The 20166-nt window shown below is 43.0% G+C and overlaps 1 protein-coding gene across 1 annotated transcript in view; it reads left to right on the top strand.

Moving 5' to 3' along the window:
* CMIP (c-Maf inducing protein) overlaps positions 1–20166 on the top strand; it is a 206629-nt gene that overhangs the window by 127880 nt on the left and 58583 nt on the right. The window lies entirely within an intron of this gene.

Genomic DNA, 20166 nt, shown 5'->3' with positions numbered 1-20166 from the left:
TCCTGTAATAATGGTTCAGAAATAATTCAGAACTGATTCTTCTCCTCATTGTTTCTTCCTATTATTATTATTATTATTATTATTATTATTATTATTATTATTATTATTATTATTATTATTAATTTATTGCATTCGGTTGTTGTCTGGGGCTCCTGTTGATCTTCTGTCCAAACTGGTGTCTGGGCTTCAAGTGATGCTAGATCATTTACCAGCTTCTGAACTCTTGTCATCTTTTTTGAATCTGCAAAAACTTCCAGGAGGAAGTTACTACTAGCTCAAGAAGTTTTGCCATTCAAGGAGGCAAATGTAAATGGCACTTCTCAAATAGTAAAGTGCTGTGCTCTGCTGCCTTGGGACCTCCTTGTCCTCCAAGAGAGGCACTGAGAGCCAGTGTGGCATAGTGGTTAGAGTGCCAGAAAAGCATCTAAGAGGCAAGGTTCAAAAAACCTTGTCCTGCCACGGAAATTTGCTGGGTGGACTTGAGCCAGTCACTCAGCCTCATCCTAACCCTACCTTACAAGATTGTGATGAAGGTAAAATGGAGACGATTTATGCTGCTCTGGGTCCCTACTGGGGAGAAAGGCAGGATATAAGTGATTTAAATAAACAAAATATCACTTTCACTCCACTCAGGTGGCCTCAATCTTAAATGTGGTACACCAGCCTAAACTTAGCTCCTCGCCCAAAATACAGCGGGAGCTCAATAACTGTCTGGTTTCCTCAAGTGCCTAGTAAGGGAACAACTGAGAGGGTCGCACCAAGCTGGCTACAGTGTGGTTGGTGGACAGAGCTTGATTTGGTAGGTTGTGCATCATCCATACATGCTTATAACACATGGTGCTGCTGCTTTGTTTTGTGTCACGTAATCAGTTGGTCTTAGTTTAGGATAATCTCCTCTGACTGGGAGCAGCTCTCCAAGGTGTTCAGCAGAGGAAAGTCCCCCCTCAGTATTTCCTGTCTGAGATCCTTTCAATCAGAGATGCCAGGGATTGAGCTTGAGACCTTCTGCTTGTCAGGCAGGTGCTTCACCATTGGATCACAGGCTTCCCCCCAAATGTCTTGTTGCAATCACAGTATTGTCTTTGGTGCTTAGTGAAAAATGACTTATACTGAATTAGGTCAATTCTGTCTATGGTGGTGGTGAAGGAGGAAAGTGTCATCAAGTCATAGTTCACTTATAGTGACCCTGTAAGGTTTTCAAGGTAAGAGATGAACAGAGGTGGTTTGCCATTGCCTACATCTGCATAGCAGCCCAGGACTTCCTTGGTTGGCTCCCATCCATGTACTAATCAAGGTTGACCCTGCTTAGCTTCTGAGGTCTGATGAGGTCTGACTAGCTTGGGCCATCCAGGCCCTATGGTCTTTTGAAGGGGTGTTCCCCAGTCTTGCTGAGGTGATAAGAATCTGTCTTGGGAACGCAGGAATGCATGAAGTTGATTTGTGCCAAGCCATTGGTCTACTTCAGACCTAGCTTGGGGATTTTGTGTTCTGATGGCAGGGACATTCTAAAGCTTTCGGTGGAGGAGAGGTTTTTCCCAACACAGCCTCAGTGGGACCCAAGATAAGATGTTGCTTTTGGGGAACTGACGCTTCTTGAAAGATTAGGACTGCATGTCTCTGTAGGTCATCCGATTGAGCATTTATGACTTCAAATGAAGCAGATATTCCAGAACAATGTAATTTTTCTCTTAATAAACTGCTCCTCCAAACTTCTATCTCAAAAAATCTCTTACCATGCTGAGATATGGAGAACATGAGAGAAAATGATAAAGAACCCTGTGGGGTTTTATGTATTTTATTGATAACCGGTTATTAACTAGTGGTTTTTATGTTTTCAAATGTATTTTATTATTATTTACATTGTACGCTGTGTTTTCTTGTAATGTAGAAAGATAGCAAATAAATGGTTAAAATAAATAAATAATCAAAAAATAATTTGAATACTTTCCAAATGAAGTGTTCTTTTTGGAAGAAAATGGCCCTCCCAACTTTGTAAATATTAGTAAGATATGAGGAATGGTCCTTCCTTCCTTCCTTCCTTCCTTCCTTCCTTCCTTCCTTCCTTCCTTCCTTCCTTCCTTCCTTCCTTCCTTCCTTCCTTCCTTCCTTCCTTCCTTCCTTCCTTCCTTCCTTCCTTCCTTCCTTCCTTCCTTCCTTCCTTCCTTCCTTCCTCCCTCCCTCCCTCCCTCCCTCCCTCCCTCCCCTCCCCTCCCCTCCCCTCCCCTCCCCTCCCCTCCCCTCCCCTCCCCTAAACTGTAAAAAGCTCTAGTAATAGAAAATGTTCCCTGCCACACACATTTAAATCAGAACAAGTATGTCTTATATCTGGGGATCTTGTGGCTAGGGAAGAGTTGTTTCTTTTAATGCGTTGTGGCTGTTTCACTTATGAGTGAGAGTTTCTGCTTAACATTGAGTTATTTACCTCGGAGGACGTTTGGCAGGGTTTCATTCAACTTACAGCAGATGCAAAGTGAAAGACAGGGCATTAAGCTGAGAGGATCCAGAGTGTATTTCTAAGAAGAAACCATGAAAATGTTAGATTAGAGGTTTGGAAATTCACTCCTGGATGCATTTGGGTGACTCTGCAGATCAGCCCCCACTGAATGCGTAGCTGCTTCTAAGAGAAATCAGCAGAGGCGGGAGGTCTCATCTTCAAATCGGGGGAATGAATTCTGGGTCCAATTAATTTTCCAGCTTTCGGGACCACATGCATCCCTGCAAATTTCTCAGCTGGGTCCAGGATTGATGGAGGAGGATGTCAGCTTAGCGATTCTGCTCCTGGGGAGGAAAGCACTCTTCTCTTGCTGGCTGCAGCACCAAGCTGAGAGTCTTCCCAGCAGTTAGAGGGCTAAGAAAAACAAAAGAGTTCTGAACTTCTGGAAACAAATAGAAGTTGCATCTGTGAAGAGGTGAAGCCAGTCTAGTCTAGTCCCATATATTTATAATGCAAGCACTCTTTGCCTAGCTCTGTTGGTTTGGGTAGCAACTGTGCTTAGTTTGAAACTTGGTGTACAAATTAAATTGCATTTGAACAAGAACCCTCCATCACCGTTTTTCCTTCCTGCTGTTCTGATATTAAAATAGTATCACTGTCGGTATTATAATTAGCACTTGCCCATTTAGGCACATCCAAGCATTTCATTGTGCCACAATTAGTTCTTTGGACCATCTCCACACGTGGAGTTAAGAAAGGAAACAAAGGCTCCGGAACCCAAACTGGAGAATTCTGACATGTAGCATTAACAGTAGAAGTTTAACATGTTTATTTTCTCACTTGCAAACAGATAAGGATGAGTTGGTAGAGGCTGTGGCAAAGCCTTTCTGTGAAGCACCTTGAGGCGCTGTCACCATAGAAATGGTTATAAGTAGGATTATTAAGCAAATGGAGTTCCCCACACATGAACTCCAAGCGGCAAATTCGCCACTTTGGAGTTCAGGCACTTGGCACCCATTTCCTGGGTGCTCCAACCAATCATCTGGAGGGCCTTTTAGATGTTGCTGGAAGGGAGGGAGAGGGGTGGCTGCTGTCAATGCTAATGGGGAGCAGACAGGAGCCTGCAAAAGCAGGGGAACCCCTCCCCCAACCTGTGGGAAGGAAACCGTAAGATTCTACTTCCTTTGCAGCATGGTAGAAGTCAGTGATGCTTCACATCACTTTATCCCTTGGTTAACAGATGGAATTATTTGCCATCTTTCAGTTATGCTGGCCCCAGTCTGTATAGGGCTACAAAGGTCAATACCAGCATCTTGAATTTGGGCCCAGAAGCAAACTGGGAGCTAGTAAGATGGAAGAAGATTGGAATTATATGCTCCAATGACCCACTCCAGTCAGTGTTCTGGCCACGGCATTCTGTACAAACTGTAGCTTCTGGACAGTTTTCAAGGGCACCTAGGTTGCCAGGTCCAACTCAAGAAATATCTTGAGTCAGGTGGAGCCAGGAGCTAGGATGTGACAAACACAACTGAATTCCAAAGGGAGTTCTGGCTTTCACATTTAAAGGGACCGCATACCTTTTAAATGCCTTCTCTCCATTTGAAAATAATAAAGGATAGGCGCACCTTCTTTTGGGGCTCATAGAGTTTGGACCCCCTGGTCCAATCATTTTGAAACTTGGGGGGGGGGTGTTTTGAGGAGAGGCACTGGATGCTATGCTAAATAATTTATGCCGCTACCTCAAAAAACAGCCCCCCTGAGCCCCAAATACCCATGGATCAATTCTCCATTATACCTTATGGGAATCGGTCTCCGTAGGGTGTAATGGACTGCCCAGCAGACAACTCACCCCCCAGTAACCCTGAAGTGGGAGGAGGACTCCAAACCAGGGGATCCCCTGCCCCCAACTGGGGATTGGGAACCCTAATGGACACACCATGTAGAGCGTGTTGCAGTAATCTAATCTAGATGTTACCGAAGTATTATGCACAGTGGCAAAATCTTTTTTTAATCAAAGAGCCACAGTTGCCTCACCAGCTGAAGCAATTTATAGGTACTCTTGGCTTCCTTTGTCACCTACCCAACAGGAGGCCCAGGTCCAGGAGCACCTCCAAGCTATCAACCTTCTCTTTCAGAGGGAGTGCAACCCTATCCAGAACAGGAGGTACCCAATTCCTGGATCAGACCTTCTCCCACCACTAACACCTCCATTTTGTCTGGATTAAGTTTCATTTTGTTATCCTCATCCATCCCAAAACTGCCTCTAGATACCTGTTCATAGTTTCCACAACCTTCCTGGGTTCTGCTGGAATAGTGAGATGAGCTAAGTGTCATCTACGTATTGGTGGCAACTCAACCCAAATCTCCTGGCCTCTCCCTGTGACTTACATAGATGTTGAAAAGGAAGGGGGAGGGGCAAGATCAAACTTTGCTGGACACGGACCGTAGGCCAAAGATCAAGGAGTGAAGCTGCAGTCCCCCAGTACCATACTCTGAAATCTACCTTTAAAGTAGAGCTGAATAGTGTCTCCCAGTCACAGCCCCAAGAAGCAAGACAGGATACTATGATTAATGGTATCAAAAGCCACTGAAAGTACCAAGAGAATTAACAGGATCACTCTTCCCCTGTGTATCTCCTGGGCAGTACATCCACCAGGGCAACCAAAGTCATTTCAATTCCATAACCAGGCCTGAAACCAGACTGGAATGGATCCAAACAATCAGTTTCATTCAGGAATCCCTGAAGTTGCCCACCCTCCACTCATTCCGTCACCTTGCTCAAGAATGTTTATGAAAGTTGTAATCAAATTCCGAATACAATTTGTAGCCAAATTCTGAATACAATCTGGAGCTACTAGAACAGATTCCTGCCATATGTGCAAATGCTTTGTTAGCTAAACTGTTTTGGATTCAGCTACATTAAAAAGTCATAACAGGATATTTGTTAAAAACTTTTTACCCTCATGTTGTGTTTTATTTATTTATTTAATCAAATTTATATCCTGCCCTCCCCCAACAGACTCATTAGTATATAATTATCCCATTTCTATATATTGTTGACTTAACATGGGAAAATGATTAGACTTAGCATGAATGTAACTGTATTAACGTTGTTGATGGATAAACTTTTATAACAAACGTACATCAGATTAGAGAGATGGATGGCCATTCCTTGAGTTCTTGGACAGTATGCAGTAATATTCAGATTTACTTGGAAGTTAGCTGCACTGGATTGATGGGGGGGAATTACATTTGCTGTTCAGTGGAGTGCTGCGTGTTAACACTGTGCTTTCCATATTTGGAAGAGAGTGTTTAAAAGTATGTTCCTTTTCTGCACTTTCTGATTTGTAAGGCTTTCTGCGATAACATTGTTCCATTTTCCTATGACGGATGCTCCCACCTTGTTGATAATTTAAACAAGGCTTGTTTCATGGAAAACTTATTTCCTTAGAATAGTGCCCATTTGCAGGACATTTTCATAATACAGATTTTGGATTGGATCCAACCAGCTTTTCTGATGGTGAAAAGGGAAGGAATGGTCCCCTCTGACTGCCAAAAAAAGGCTGTGCTGAGGATCATGGATCCGGCTCCTAACACAGAAAAAAGACGTATAAATTGGAGGCTGTAGCAATGAGGGGAATTGGACTGAATGGAAAAAATGGGTTGGATCTAACAATTTATTTCATATGACTCTTGACTTCAAATAAGCTCGTAGGAGCTTGTTGTACTAACAGTTAATAATGGGAAGGCAGAACCAATATTATTATTATTATTATTATTTGTCCATATATTGCTAGCTTGACACAGAAAAGCTATCAAACTTTATATGAACACAGATACATTAAATCTTTTGATTGGATAAACTTTCATGACAAATGTGTGACCAGTTTTCGGGATGGATGAAAATAGTCTCCAAATTTTCCAATATAATCTGAATGCATAGCAGTTAAATTTAGAAATCAAGATTTTGATTGAATTCAACTTCTTGCAACATATCCCATATTTAATGGATCCAACAATAGTTGTGAAAGCATATTTGGTTTGTGTTTCCTTGTAAGGAGACGCTGCTTGCCTCCGGGTTTGTTTAGCCAGAATAACCATTTCTTTATGCAGTATATATTTCCCCCTGAGGAATACTTGTATTCAGAAGACATTGAAAAATGTGCTCATAATCTTGTTAAAACATTTTTTCCACCCAATAATCTTGTTTCGCTGCTCTCCTTCTGGTTGCACCCAGGTAACACCCCCTGCCCCGGAATCAATACCCACAGATTATTATTTAAAACTATTTGTTGATCTGGGTATCCTACATATGATTATTTTGGAGGATGTGTTTCCCTCCTCAAAACCCAGTGAGTACAGTTTCTAAAATTCTGGCTCCTATAGTTAGGGTAAGGTATTCTGGCTGGCAGAACTATTTCTGGGCTGGAAAGGCTTCTGGTCTGTAAGTCTTTTTTTGGATCAGAGAGGTGAAAAGCAGTGGGTTGTACACTTGAGTGGATTTGCTACCAATAGAGAGGAGGAAAAAAACCTTCTTTGGAAAACTAGTATTGCTCTGTTGCTGCCACAGAATAAGTGAACTAAAGCCAGCAAGGGAAAAGACGTGCAAGTTTTGGAGCTGTTTGCTGTTTGATATATTGATATATTTACCTTGCTCTTGTGCCTTAGCTTCAGCCTGACATGCATACATTTTTAAGATTTCCCATGATTTGCTTTCCTTGTCAGGATTTTTTTTTTTTTGCCTCTGTATTGCACTTTACTGCCATTTAAAGGGAAAGGAACAGGGTAGGGTTACCAGATGTCCTCTTTTTAGAGGACATGTCCTTTTTTTGTTTTTTGGCGTTTATCTTCTTTGGGACTCTTTAAAAAAACTGATGAAAGTGTCCTCTTTTGGGGTTGGAAGGTTATGAATATTCCTAGTTAGTAGCAGTTACCACAGCTTAAATAGTAGGGGTATCTAAAATGAGATTTGTCATAGTGATCTCTTGTTAGAAGCAATCAGCTGGAAATGTGACCTTTTGTTTTACTTTTCAAAATTTAGTAACCCTAGAACAGGGCAAAAAATGTAGCATCATGAGTCTGTGTCCAGAATCCATTGTGGCTTGTGTTCTACATGGTAGTTTTCTCATACAAAATCCTACGCTCTATTTAAACAGCTGTGAGGTCTTAACTGTGGGACTACATTTCTACATTGTGAGAAAATTAAACAGAACTTGTTAGTATCATGAGTGAACACAGCTTGTTTGCTTGCTATGCTTTGCAATTCCCTGCTCTATAGTGGGTGGAACTTGACTGAACACGGTCTGGTTGAATCAAGCTGCAATTTGCTGAAGTGTCGCCATCACTCAGTCATCCTGGCCAGTGGAAGCTCTTTGCATAAGAGGATAAGAGAGATGGGCGAGGGCAAAGTGGAATGTACAAGCACAGCAAAAAACCCCCAAACCCTATGTTCTTGCACAACAGCAACAAATCTGTTTTAATTAGAGCCTGTCCTTACTGTCTGCGATTGTTTCTGCTTATGCATCCCTCCAGTCTTGACTGCATAAGAGCATATCACCTGTTGACAATACACTTGTTCAGCCCTCACACCCTACAGCAACAGTGCACTGATTTTTGCCTCTGTATCCATGCACTCTGATGGTTTCCCTGTTGCTGAAAGAATCTTGAGAGTGGTTTAGGGCTTTGCTAGCTCTGGGGGCTTTTCTGTGGGCTCTTCAGTCTTCTGCAACACCTTGAAAGGGCTGTTGCCCAGACTTCTTGAGTTCCATCATCAACACAGGTGCAAAGGAAAAGCAGCTAGGCTCCACATCAGGATCTCCCTGTCCACTTCTTGGCATATATAGTGCAGGGTGAGCTTGTGTTTTCAAACCCATGACAGCACAGTTACCATGCACTTCCTCACGTAATGTACATTTGATGTAATGTTACGGTGATGCATTTCACATTTAATGTGCCGTGCTCTTGAGCCCTTAATGCCTTAAGCCCTTCTTGTGCTTGGAGAAAACAGAGCTGCCACTAAACATGTGTGTGGGGGGGTTGTTTTTGTTTTTTGGAATTTCCAACTGATAGGCAGCTGATATCCCTACTTCCCAACCGTTCAGTTGGGTAGCAGCTGTTCTGCATAGCTCTGTTGATCAGCTGAAGAATACTGTATGATGAAGTTCCAAGTTTCTAGGTCACAGTGGCCGCTCACTCAGGTTATAGATATTCTCTGGGGATTTTATAAGACCGTTCCTTTTCTTAAGGGTTGATTGACTGTTGCTTCTTGGAGGGTTCTTTTAATAAATACTCAAGAAGTGCAAAACTACTTGCTTTTTTCTACATATGAGGATGCCCCTGAGGTTTTATTTGTATTAATGATAGATCAACAGCATGGGTTGTGAGGAATCCTTGGCTTGAACTTTGTTCAATGTAGCTTGGCTTAGGCAAGTTGCTAAATATTGAAGTTGCTGTCTGCCATCTGATTTAACTGACCCAACACACAAAGTTATAAAGCCATGGCAACGAATCTGTGAAATTCCCTCTCAGAGAGATTAGTATATACCCCTCTGTTATTGTCTTCCAGAGCCCCATGGCGCAGAGTGTTAAAGCTGCAGTACTGCAGTCCTAAGCTCTGCTCACGATCTGAGTTCAATCCCCAGCGAAAGCTGGGTTTTCAGGTAGTCAGCTTGAGGTTGACTCAGTCTTCCATCCTTCCAAGGTCGGTAAAATAAGTACCCAGCTTGCTAAGGGGGAAGTGTAGATGACTGGGGAAGGCAATGGCAAACCACCCCGTAAAAAGTCTGCCGTGAAAACATTGTAAAAGTAACATCACCCCAGAGTCGGAAACGACTGGTGCTTGCACAGGGGAACTTTCCTTTCCTATTGTCTTCCACCAGTGGATGAATACTTTCAGAGGTTGGTTTGATGGTGGTGGAAAGTTCCATCAGGTTTACAACTGATTTATGGTGACCCCATAACATTTTCAAGGCAAGAGACATTCAGAGGTGGTTTGCCATTGCCTGCCTCTGCATAGCAACCCCAGACTTCCTTGGTGGTCTCCCATCCAAATACTAACCAGGGCTGACCCTGCTTAGGCTTCCAAGCTCTGACGAGATCAGGTTAGCCTAGGCTAGCCAGGTCAGGGCTTGGTTGGCTTGTTGTTCCCTTATTGACCCTCCTCTAATTTAATCAAATAGAAGTTGATTTTTAAAATATGTCTTTTTCACTGTTTGCCACCTTGAGGTCCTCCAATTGAATGGAAAGATAAGATACAAAAGTTCAAAATAAATAAAATGTATTTTAAAAATTAAAAATTAGTTCATGTACATGAAATACTGGGGGAGAGTTTGTTATTGCTCCAGACTGCAGAAGCAGACTACTTTTAAAAACCCCCAACATTCTGCCTGGTATAAAGAAATTCCCTGCAAGCACAAAATAACTTCAACAGGGAGCAGTCTGGTCTAGAACATTTTTCCTTAACTTGCCAGTTTTATGCTTACTGGACTTTTTAAAGCAAGGAGAGACACTCAAATGGCATTCTTTCATGTCACATCTAGAATGGCAGAATCCTTCTGCATGCTTTGAGGATGCTACCATCTCATTCTGGGTATGTGCGGAGCGGGCGTTAGAGGAGTTTTTTTAAATGGATCAGGGTTATACCGTTCCACACAAGACAGTTAATGGGTTGGATCCAGACAGCTTTTTCACTCACTCTTGCTCAGTTCTCCTCCTTACTGTATCCCTCATATTGGGATTAGAGTTGCCAGGGTGACCCGGAAATACTTGGAGATTTTGAGGGTGGAGCCTGGGGAGGGCAGGATTTGAGGAGGGACCTCAGCACAATGCCATGGAGTCCACTGCCTAAAACCCCCATTCCCATCCACCCCGCCCCAGGGAACTGATCTCTGTTGTTTGTTATAATACTGAGAGATCTCAAGGCCTCCCCTGGAGGTTGGAAGCCCTAGTTAGGGTCCACAGCACAGGTTTAATAGTTTTCAAGTATCTACATACTAAACCAATCAAGAAAAAATAAAAGGAAAAGAACAGAAACAATAATAGAAGCAGAAATAGAAAAACAACAGGAAAATAAAATGGAGAAAGATAACTTTACAGTTTAACCAAGTCCAAAAAATTTCTCAGCAACAAAGCATAATGCAGTCACTTAATACTACAGTCCAGCTTATCCCTCTTAATCATTATTTTTCACCCAACCTTTTCCCTCCGTACTGTATAATCACAAGCCCTTATTCTTCAAATCTACATGTCATCAACTCATTTTTTTTCTTTGGCAAACAGAAAGTCTTTTCTTTAGCAAACAGAAACAAGAGCTTCGCACTAGAAATAAAAGTAGTAATGTCTTTTCTTTAACTAAAGCAGTAAGTTTAGTCATTTGTGTTAACTCCAACAGCTTCAACCATGATTCTTCTACTGTAGGTATTATAGTAGTTTTCCAATTCTGTGCGTGAATTAACTTTGCTGCTGTAATCATGTGTGTGTGTGTGTGTGTGTGTCAAAAGTTCCATGTCAATTTTCTAATTGTCTATGCATCAGTCCCAACAGAAAAGTTTCTGGTTTCATTTGGACAGGCATACTTGGTGATCAAAGGGGACCCTTTCCTAGTAAAAGAGACAGTTGGATGGATCCAAACCATTGTTTAAAACTTAAGTTATACTATTATAAAACTCACTGGCTAGTCCTGGGAAATTCTTTCAGTTTAACCTTTAAAAAATGCTGCTACCAGCATTTCAGTGGAACGAGAACTTGCATATACAATAGACCTCTGATGTTAAAGCTGCAGCCATGCTCTGGAAATCCGAACAGGGGATAGTGGAGGGAAGAGGAGAATGATTCATTGTCTGTAGCCGCTTTAAAAGTGAAGGTGTGCAGAAGGGTTGGCTTTAAGAGCTCTGTGCTGCACTTGGTGTGTGGAGATTAAAATTCATTTTGGACAAAAACAAGTGCTTCAAAAAGCAACACCTACGTGTAAAAAAAAAAAGGGAATCTGCACCGTGAAGTTCTATTTTCAGCGACCCAGCAGCCAGCTGTTTTCCCTCCTCTTTCTCCCCCTCCCCATCTCCCTCTCTAAAAGCTGCTTGCATGCATCACGCATCTGCATTCGGTACCCAAGCCGTCCCTGAGGGTCTTGCAGCAGCTTTACTGAAACAGGCACGTTTCTCAGGCTGGGCACATCTCTCTTTCTTTCTCTCTCTCTCTCTCTCTCTTTCTCTCTCTCTTTTGCTGACGACAGTGATGATGCAGGTACACTGGGGAGAGGAGTCTGTTTCACAGCCATTTATGGCGATGCTGGGCTGAAACCCCAGGAAAATAGCACGTTTTGCCAAAGAAGGGGGAGCAAAATCGGTAGGTAAACATATCTCTTTTTTTGGTTGATGGTTTGTTTCCCCGTCTCCTGAAAGACCATAGAGGGCAGGGGAAGTATTGGGGGGGGGGGCAGACTAAGGAGAGGAACAGTTGTGGAAGATGGAAAGAATAAAAAGACCTAGGAATAAGGAGTGATAGGCATTCTATTTAATCTGATTTGGAGTTGTAATTGCTTTGAATGTGGCCATGGCTCAGTGGCAAAACGGTCTTGCTAAATTGGAAATTGATTTGAAAAGGAGCCACCTCCACCTTAGGAGATAAATGTTTGTCATTGGCTGATTAGCTGCTGAGATTTTGAGATGGCTAGGAGGTAAATGTTTTATTTTGTTTTTGTTTTTTAAAAAAAGCTCTGAAAAATCTCTGGAGTGTTTCAGGACAAGCTTTTACTGATGTTAGGCTGTATGTGTGTGTGTGATCATAGATAAGTGTGTATATATATATTACACATGTACATATATCTTTTTTTCAGCCTTGAGGCAGCAGGCTGGTTACCTGGGCAACAGGCAGATTGGGCCTGGTTTCCCTGCAACAGGAGATGTTTTGTGCTCACGCCATCTCCGCTGGCTCTCCCTTCCTCTGAATAACAGGTCAAAGTACAAGGCGATAAGGCCCTCTTTGCCAAAGCCTGTCTCTGCTTTAATGGGGTTAACAGGCACTCAGGCCTAGCAAGCTGCTAGCAAATACGGACTCATTCTGAGAACCACAACCTATAAATTGGAATCAGATTTGGCCAGAGAAGTAGAGTCAGAAAAGAAAAAAAATGATTCTGCAGCATTCATACTCTGGGGGGTTGCTAGGGAGGAGCACATGAATGCGGAAGGTTGTCAGAGTTTGGATTCCAAAAAGCAGTGCAGGATCAGGGTTAGGTGGAGCCCACGGTGTTGAAGGATCTTGCTTGCCAAGGGCAAAGTGGAGATGGAGTTTGGCAGAAATGAGTTTCTTGGCTTTTTCAGGTTACAGCACTGGCTTACTTGGCTGGAAGTGGTTGTGCTGGGCAGAATAGTAAAATACTGGCTGGGGTTAGGAATCCCTTGTATGCACTTGCACTCCTGTATAACCTGGAAACAGTAGGAAAGCACACAGCCAGTTGCTAAGCAACCGCTTATGCTCCCCTCCTTGAAGACAGGCAGGAAGGGAAACAGAGGTGACCTCAAATTCCCACTCTGCCATGAAACTCAAGGGATGGCTCTGGGCTGTCTTATCAGCCCAGCCTACCCCAGAAGGTTGTTGTGAAGCTAAAATAGAATAATGTGTATTTGAGCTCTCCAACCCCACCCCCCACCCAATGAGCTTGAGGGACAGTGTACAAATTTTACTTCAACATTCGGATCTTGCTTACAACAGTGGTATATTATGGTTGTCAACTTGGGGTTAGGAAATACTTGGAGATTTGGGGGATGGAGTGTGTGTTTTTAAATACTTCAACTAGGGTCTAATGCAGAATTATTGCCCTCTTTTCCATATGTTTTCAAGATGTATTGTGCTGTTAGTGGTATCCTCTTCCCTATCCTCTCCCACTGAGACAGATACAGACATGGGAGGAATGTTCTGGTTTACAGTGCCATCCTAAACGGAGTGAAATGCTTCTAAGTCTATCGAAGCCAGTGGCATTAGAAGATTGTCACTCTTGTTTAGGATAGAGTTGTCAGTCCCCAGTGGGGGCTCTCCCAATTTTGGAGACATCTGCCTGCTGCCAGCTGGCCGAGGAAACCCCATCCCCAAACAGCAGTGTTGCTGCAGGACATTCCCGGCGTGTTGATGTTTCTTGATGTTCTGTTGAGGGCAAAACTCTGTGGTTTGTAGCCAATTTTACCGTAGAGTTTTACCCCAAAACTAGAGTGTCACTGTGTGATGACTTCACTTCACTTCCCTATATGGCCGAGGACCTGCTTACCTTAGGGACCATCTCTCCCCACCCGTTCCCCAGAGGGTACTTAGATCTTGGACGAAAAATCTATTAGTGATCCCCGGGTCGAGGGAGGCTAGACTATAGTCTACCAGAGAGCAAGCCTTCTCAGTTGCTGCCCCCTGTTGGTGGAATCAACTGTCAGAAGAAGCTAGGGCCTTGCGGGACCTCGCCCAGTTCCGCAAGGCCTGTAAGACAACTCTGTTCAGGCAGGCCTTTAATTTGACATTGAAGGACTGATATGGGGTGACTGAGATACATCGAATATAGACTGAATGCCATCTGAAGCGAGAAAACATCAGATACAATTAGCAACAGACTGCTTTTAAGTGTTCTTAACCATTTTAATTGTTTAACTTGTTTTATTGTTAAATTGTTCTTATTTTGCCCTGAGCCTGCTTTGGCGGGGAGGGCGGGATATAAATCCAGTCAACCTTAAACCTTAATGTCACCTTCCAGGCCAGTTGGGGGCATGATTTCCCCCCACTAGCCAGCTGGCCAATGGCAGGGAAGCACCCCGCAAATTCTCCCACCATGTTGGGAGTCTGGCAACCCTAATCATTGAACTGTGAGGGGAGAAAACCCATCCCCTTGTTTCTGGATCCCTACTCTGTCTTAACCTCTTGCTCCAGGGGCTCTGATGAGGAGAGTAACATGCTGAAACTTGAGATCTGGCAGCTTGGCAAAAATATAACTTCAGTTTGACCTGGGAGAGAAGTGAGCACCTGTTTGTTGTCGTGGCTTCTGTGCAGGCACACATGGGAGAATAGCAAGCTCACCTACCATAGGAGGAGGGTGTGGGGTGATCAATGGAAAATTGCTCGTAGCACAACTTTTCTGTAGTTCTCCAGTTACGTGAGCACATGGTCAATGGCCACCTGTTTCAGACCTCAATGGCCACCTGCTTCAGAAATGGACTCCCTTCCCAAAGAGCCTGCCTCTACTTTCTGTCCAGGTCAGAGAGGTTTTCCATCAAGATTCTTCCTGGAGATTATTGCTGGAACCTTTCTAATCTAAAGTCTTCCAAATCTCTGCTCCCTGCTTGGAGGAGACAAAGGGAGCTTGATCATCCCACTGTCTCAAGCTAGACCTGTTAGCATTTCTTAAGAAGTAGCTGAGATGAACCTGGAAAGCCATTGACTGGCTTCCTCCTCCCTTCCTGTTTTCTGCCCAGAGGGGGTAAAAAAATTAAAATTCAGAGCAAAGGTTCAGCACATTTCAAACCTCCAAAGAAAACAATGCATTTCTTCACAGGGTCACCATAGCTGGCTGTGAGTTGATGGCACTTTACATACACACAATTTGCCAACAGTTTTCCTCAGAACTCTGGTGGTTGGAGGTGGTTTACCTGCCCAAAGTCAGCTGATGTACTGCAGTGCCTAGCTGTAGGAGACATTTATGTACTCATGCAAAGATAAAGTTTGTTTTTATACAAGGTGACAAGTAGACCTAATAAGTGTGGCCCGTGTTCTCCCCCTCACCAGCAGTATTTGTTCCTACCAGTGCTCCTTCAAATCCTTTGCAGCGCAAAAAGATTTCATTCGAATCTGTTTTAGTTTGCAAATACACAGGCCCTTCTTGACAGAGAAATGGATGACAAAAACTTTCCCTGAGGGATCAAAGTTAAAAAACAAAACAAAACCCAACCCAACACTCCTGTAAAGTGAAGTTCATACAATGTAAGCAAGTTTGTAAAAAGTTTAATATTTGTGCCAGAACTGTATTGTCAGGGAGGAAATAGACCTTCATAGTTAGGGTTGGCAGCTCTGGGTTGGGAAATACCTGGAGATTTTGGGAGTTGAGCCTGGGGTGGATAGGGTTTGGGGAGGGATATGATGTTGGAGTCCACCTTCCAAAGCAGCCATTTTCTCCAGGGGAATGGATATTGGTTGTCTGGAGATCAGTCGTAATAGCAGGAGTTCCCCAGGGGTCCCTTGGAGGTTGGCAACCTTACTCAAAGTAAGACAAGCAATGAACATTTTTAATTTTGGTTTTTGAGAAATAATGATTGATTTCTTTGTATTTCTTTGATCATTTGTTGCAGGAACGCTTTTCAAGCTTTACAAAATAAAAAGCAATTCATACACTGGCCCTGTGTTGTTTGTTCTATATCTTGTTATTTTGAATCAATGACAAAGCAAAAAAAAAATTTACTAGTAATTTGCATTAAACACACACAAGCATGAATTTCTATGATACTGCCTATAGGTTGCTTTGAGGAAGTTTTGCCGCCGTTGTTCCTTTTGTGGTTTCTTTGATGGAGCCGCTTTCTGCAGTAGTAGGGGAATTCAATGTAGACAGAGTGCCATTAAAAACAAATTAAAACTCCCAAAGCAAACCTTTTATTCCCCTGTAATGAGCAAAATATGGAACTGCCATGGACATGAGCAGGCATAGAACTGATGGCGCCAGGGCCCAAGGAGAGGAGGGAACGTGTGCCAGGAGAGGATGGAAGTAAGAGCAGGAGGTTTCAGGGAATGCATCCCTGTTTCTGATCCAAGTGTCTCCTTTGTGGGTTGAGTTTGGCTTGGTTAGTAATGGCATTTTTCAGTACCAAGGGCAGCTGGAGCCACAGTTAGTCTTTCTTAGGGAGAGGAGAGTGTTGTTTGGTCCTCAGATGCATAGAACAGTGAAAATCGGTAAGGTGCAAAGCTTTAAAATAAATAACAGACCAATAACAAGAGACTTTTGGAAACTCAACCAGCGCAGGGTGGGATAGTGGAATGGGGTGAGCGTGGCAAGCCTTGCAGGTCTACTCAGAAGTCAGTCCCATATTATTCAATGGGGCTTGCTTCCAGGAAAGTGGAAAGCAGCCCCCTGGTGAGGATCAAGCATGCTCTGAGAGACACAGAATGTTGAGAACACTACATGCATGGGCCTACTCATGTTCAAAGTAGTCCCAGAAGAGACAGTTGTTGTGTAGGAAAGGAAATTTTTGAGGAAGCAATCTCCTCTCCTTATGATTCCTTGCAGACCCCCCCCCCCCCCCTTGGGTTAATATAGATGAAGTCTAGAGCTGTTCCATTCATTTCCTTTCTTTGTTAAGCTCTCAGAAGCTGAAGATTTTTGTCATACTCTAGCATAATAGCAAGAGCCGAATTATGTAAAGAGCAGGGGACACAGGGAAAGTACCTTTCCCCATTCCCTGGCAGAGGGCTCGCCCTTTTCAGGTGACAAATCCATTGTGTGCAGGGTGTTGTATATTTGTGCATGCATTAGAGCGGTCGTGTGCCAAGTGGCAGGAGGCAGCCTCCCACCCTCCATCCCTTGCTAATCTTAGCAGCAGGAGAAAGGGACAAGGGGACAGTGTCAGTGGTAACACTCTATACATTTCCCTCAATCTCTATGGTAAAGACCACAGTTACTGTTAGAATTCCTAGCACATCTACCTGGAATTGACATAATCTGCAGACACTGCTCTTGGAATCCCCCCAATCTCTATAGTAAAAACCATAGAGATCAGGAGAATTCTTAGAGAATTATGGAGGGTGTGACACTAGCTCCCAAAATCTACCCTACTCATGTACCACCCCCAAAATCTTCAGACATTTGCCAAAACAGGGATAGCAATCCTAGCATGCACATATACACACATCCTGTTTTCATTTTTCTGCTGAGGTATTTTAAAGGAGCCATTGTATATGAAGGTTTAGATGAGCCAAATATCATAGGCAAACATTTCCCACAGTGGTAAAAAATCTTGCAGGGTCCAAAACGTTCTCAAAAGACTTCCCCTGCAACCAGTGTTCCTTCTAAGCTGAATTAGCCTGAGCTAGCTCAGATTTTTAGCCTCCAGTTCACACATTTTTGTCTTAGTTCAGGAAGGATAATCGCAGAGTTTTTCTTCCAGCCAATCAAGGACCACAATGCCAGTGTACTTGTATGATAGCAGCTGATTAAATTTTGCTATGTTATTGAGCATGCTGCTCTCATTCAGAATGGGAGAAAGTTTTCATATTGCCAAAGTGTCATGGGCCCTTCCATTTCAGTTCAACCCTAAGATAATGTAATAAAGGAAAATCAGTACAGTTTGGTGAACGTATTGAGTGCCTTCCCTCCATCCCCAAAGCCACCAGCGCACATTTATCTGGAATTAACAGAAAATTTCAGAATGTGTGGGATTAGGAAGGCTAAATTGCCTTGACGTTTCTCACTAGAGAAATTAAGGGAACTGAATGTAAACCTGGCCTAGTTGAGACCTGCCCTGTAGAAGGTGAAGGAGGAATTCCCCACAGAAGCCTTGCCATTTTCTCATTTTACTGGAGCTGACTTCCTCTGCACTCAAGCAATAAATCGATAATTTCTGGCACACACAGCTCGTGGGAAGCCAATGTACATTTCAGCTGTAGTAGCATTAGCGTGTCTGCAAGGAACAAGCAATTTACTATCAGAAGAGATGATCCCTGTAGGAATCCTGTCATGCCTGGAAGCTGAGGATGGTCTAAGGTTCTTTAGGCAGAAGCAGGAGCTGAATTGGGTATTTCCAATAAAGGGGGAAATATTTTAAGTCTCGTTGGTGAAATTTCTTTGGGGTTGCAGTTGCAGAATGCAACACTAGCAAGGAATGGAAAGAACAATTGGAAGGAAAAGCAAGGGAAGAGAATGAGAAGTCAAGGCTGGATTTCCTCAGGGCTGAGTCTTGTGACTTCACAAGGGATGGCACAACCCCCTAGACAGTTTCCTGTCTTATCTGTGTGCGTTCAGGGTTTCATCCAACGGCACAAGGGTTATGACAGAGGTTTTGCTGATGTCATTCAGTGCTCTGGGGGCTTGAACATGCGTCTTTGCAGAAGCCAGAGTTGGCAAAACAGGTTTGGAAATTAATGAAAGCATGGTGTGCTATGTTTTGAAGTTATGCACAACATGCCAAAAAACACACCTCTATTATTTATCTGAGCATTCCAGAATTTTTATTTATTTTCATCAGGGTTCTCCCCCCCCCCCCCCCCCACACACCTTTTTCTAGCAAAAGACTCAGGGTGGTTTCCAACATTATATAAGAACACAGAAAAACACCAATGGCAAGCAGAATAAAACAGCATGACTTGAATACTAATATTAAGCCAAATCAGAATTCATCTCCCCTCCCTTAGCCCATCAGCAAAAAGCATGCTGAAGTAAGCCCATCTAACAACACTTCTGAAAAATGATCAAAGTAGGAGCCTGCTGACAACCTCAGGTATGCTGTTTCACCAGATAGGTGTGGGAATAAAAAGATACTTCACCCCAGGTACCTGTAAAGATGGATAGTTTTCAGAGATAAACATTAATTAGTTCAAAAGCTTGCAGAACACAGTTCTCTTTCTCCTTTCATTAGACCATAGAGACTAGGGGAGACAGCCTAGAGTGTCACCCAGTTGTGACATCGCATCTTCCCAAACTCTGCCCTTTTCGGGTGCTGCCAAACAAATCACCCAGCATTTGCCAAAACAAGTGCCCATGATCAGAATCAAGAAAGGCCAACACGATGTTAGAGAAAGGTAGAGTTGTGAATAGAACCTGAACAAGAAAACTAAACTAAGATTATTCTGCCTACCTCTTAAATTACTGTCATAGGAGGCAAGTTTCAGATTTAAGGAGAGAGGATTTTGTTTTCCTTCACTCAGAAGTTGTTGTTTGTTTCTCAACTGTACGCTTTTTCTCTTTGCAACCAAAAAACGCTCTAACAACTAGACATAATATTTCCTTTTTCAAAAATAAGTCTTATGTGGTCGGTTTCTGCACCCACTTATAAAAGACTAACCCATGCTTACCGAGAACCTGACTGGGTTTGAATAACTCTTAACAAATGGGATTGTTAAGGGTTTGGGCTTTGGTTTTTTTTGCTGTATCCATGTGGGGTAGGAGAATGATTCTTAATTTGAATTAGAAATAGCATGTGTGGATTATAGACTACACATACATCAAGTAAATTTCAAATTCCTCAACCTGTGACAGCAAAAAGAAACTCTGTAGGTGCTGGGGGATGGTGGTAAATTTGGAGCAATGAACTCTTCATTGAAGTCTAGTATCTTGAGATCCAGGTCTGCTGAGCAAATTCCACATTTCCTGTGGTTAAAAGCAGGATTCATTTTACCACAGGGGCAGCCACAGAAGAAGTTCTGTTGTTAGCTGATATGCAATCGAAATTATAAGCAAAATGGAGTTCTTAAACGACAGCTGACTAGAGCAACTTCAGTGGCAGGATACTGACTATGGAATGGGCTTTAATTTAAAGTGTACCTTCTGGGGGTGGTGGGGCTGGAAACTGAAACCGGTCCCATGTGTTAAATATTAGTTGTTAAAATTGATAGAATTAGTTACTTAAGGTTACACCTTTAGTAGGAATGGTCTGTGCCTTGAGGAACAGAGCATATTCCCACCATGCTGATGGTCACAGGTCCATGCCTTGACATTTCTAAATAAGAAGGGGTCGTATGACTAGAAGAGACCTCTGGCTGAAACTCTGATAGCCCTCTGCCAG

This window comes from Heteronotia binoei, chromosome 14 (genome assembly GCF_032191835.1).
Source record: "Heteronotia binoei isolate CCM8104 ecotype False Entrance Well chromosome 14, APGP_CSIRO_Hbin_v1, whole genome shotgun sequence".
NCBI lineage: Eukaryota > Metazoa > Chordata > Lepidosauria > Squamata > Gekkonidae > Heteronotia > Heteronotia binoei.
This window is presented reverse-complemented; position numbering and strand designations above follow the sequence as displayed.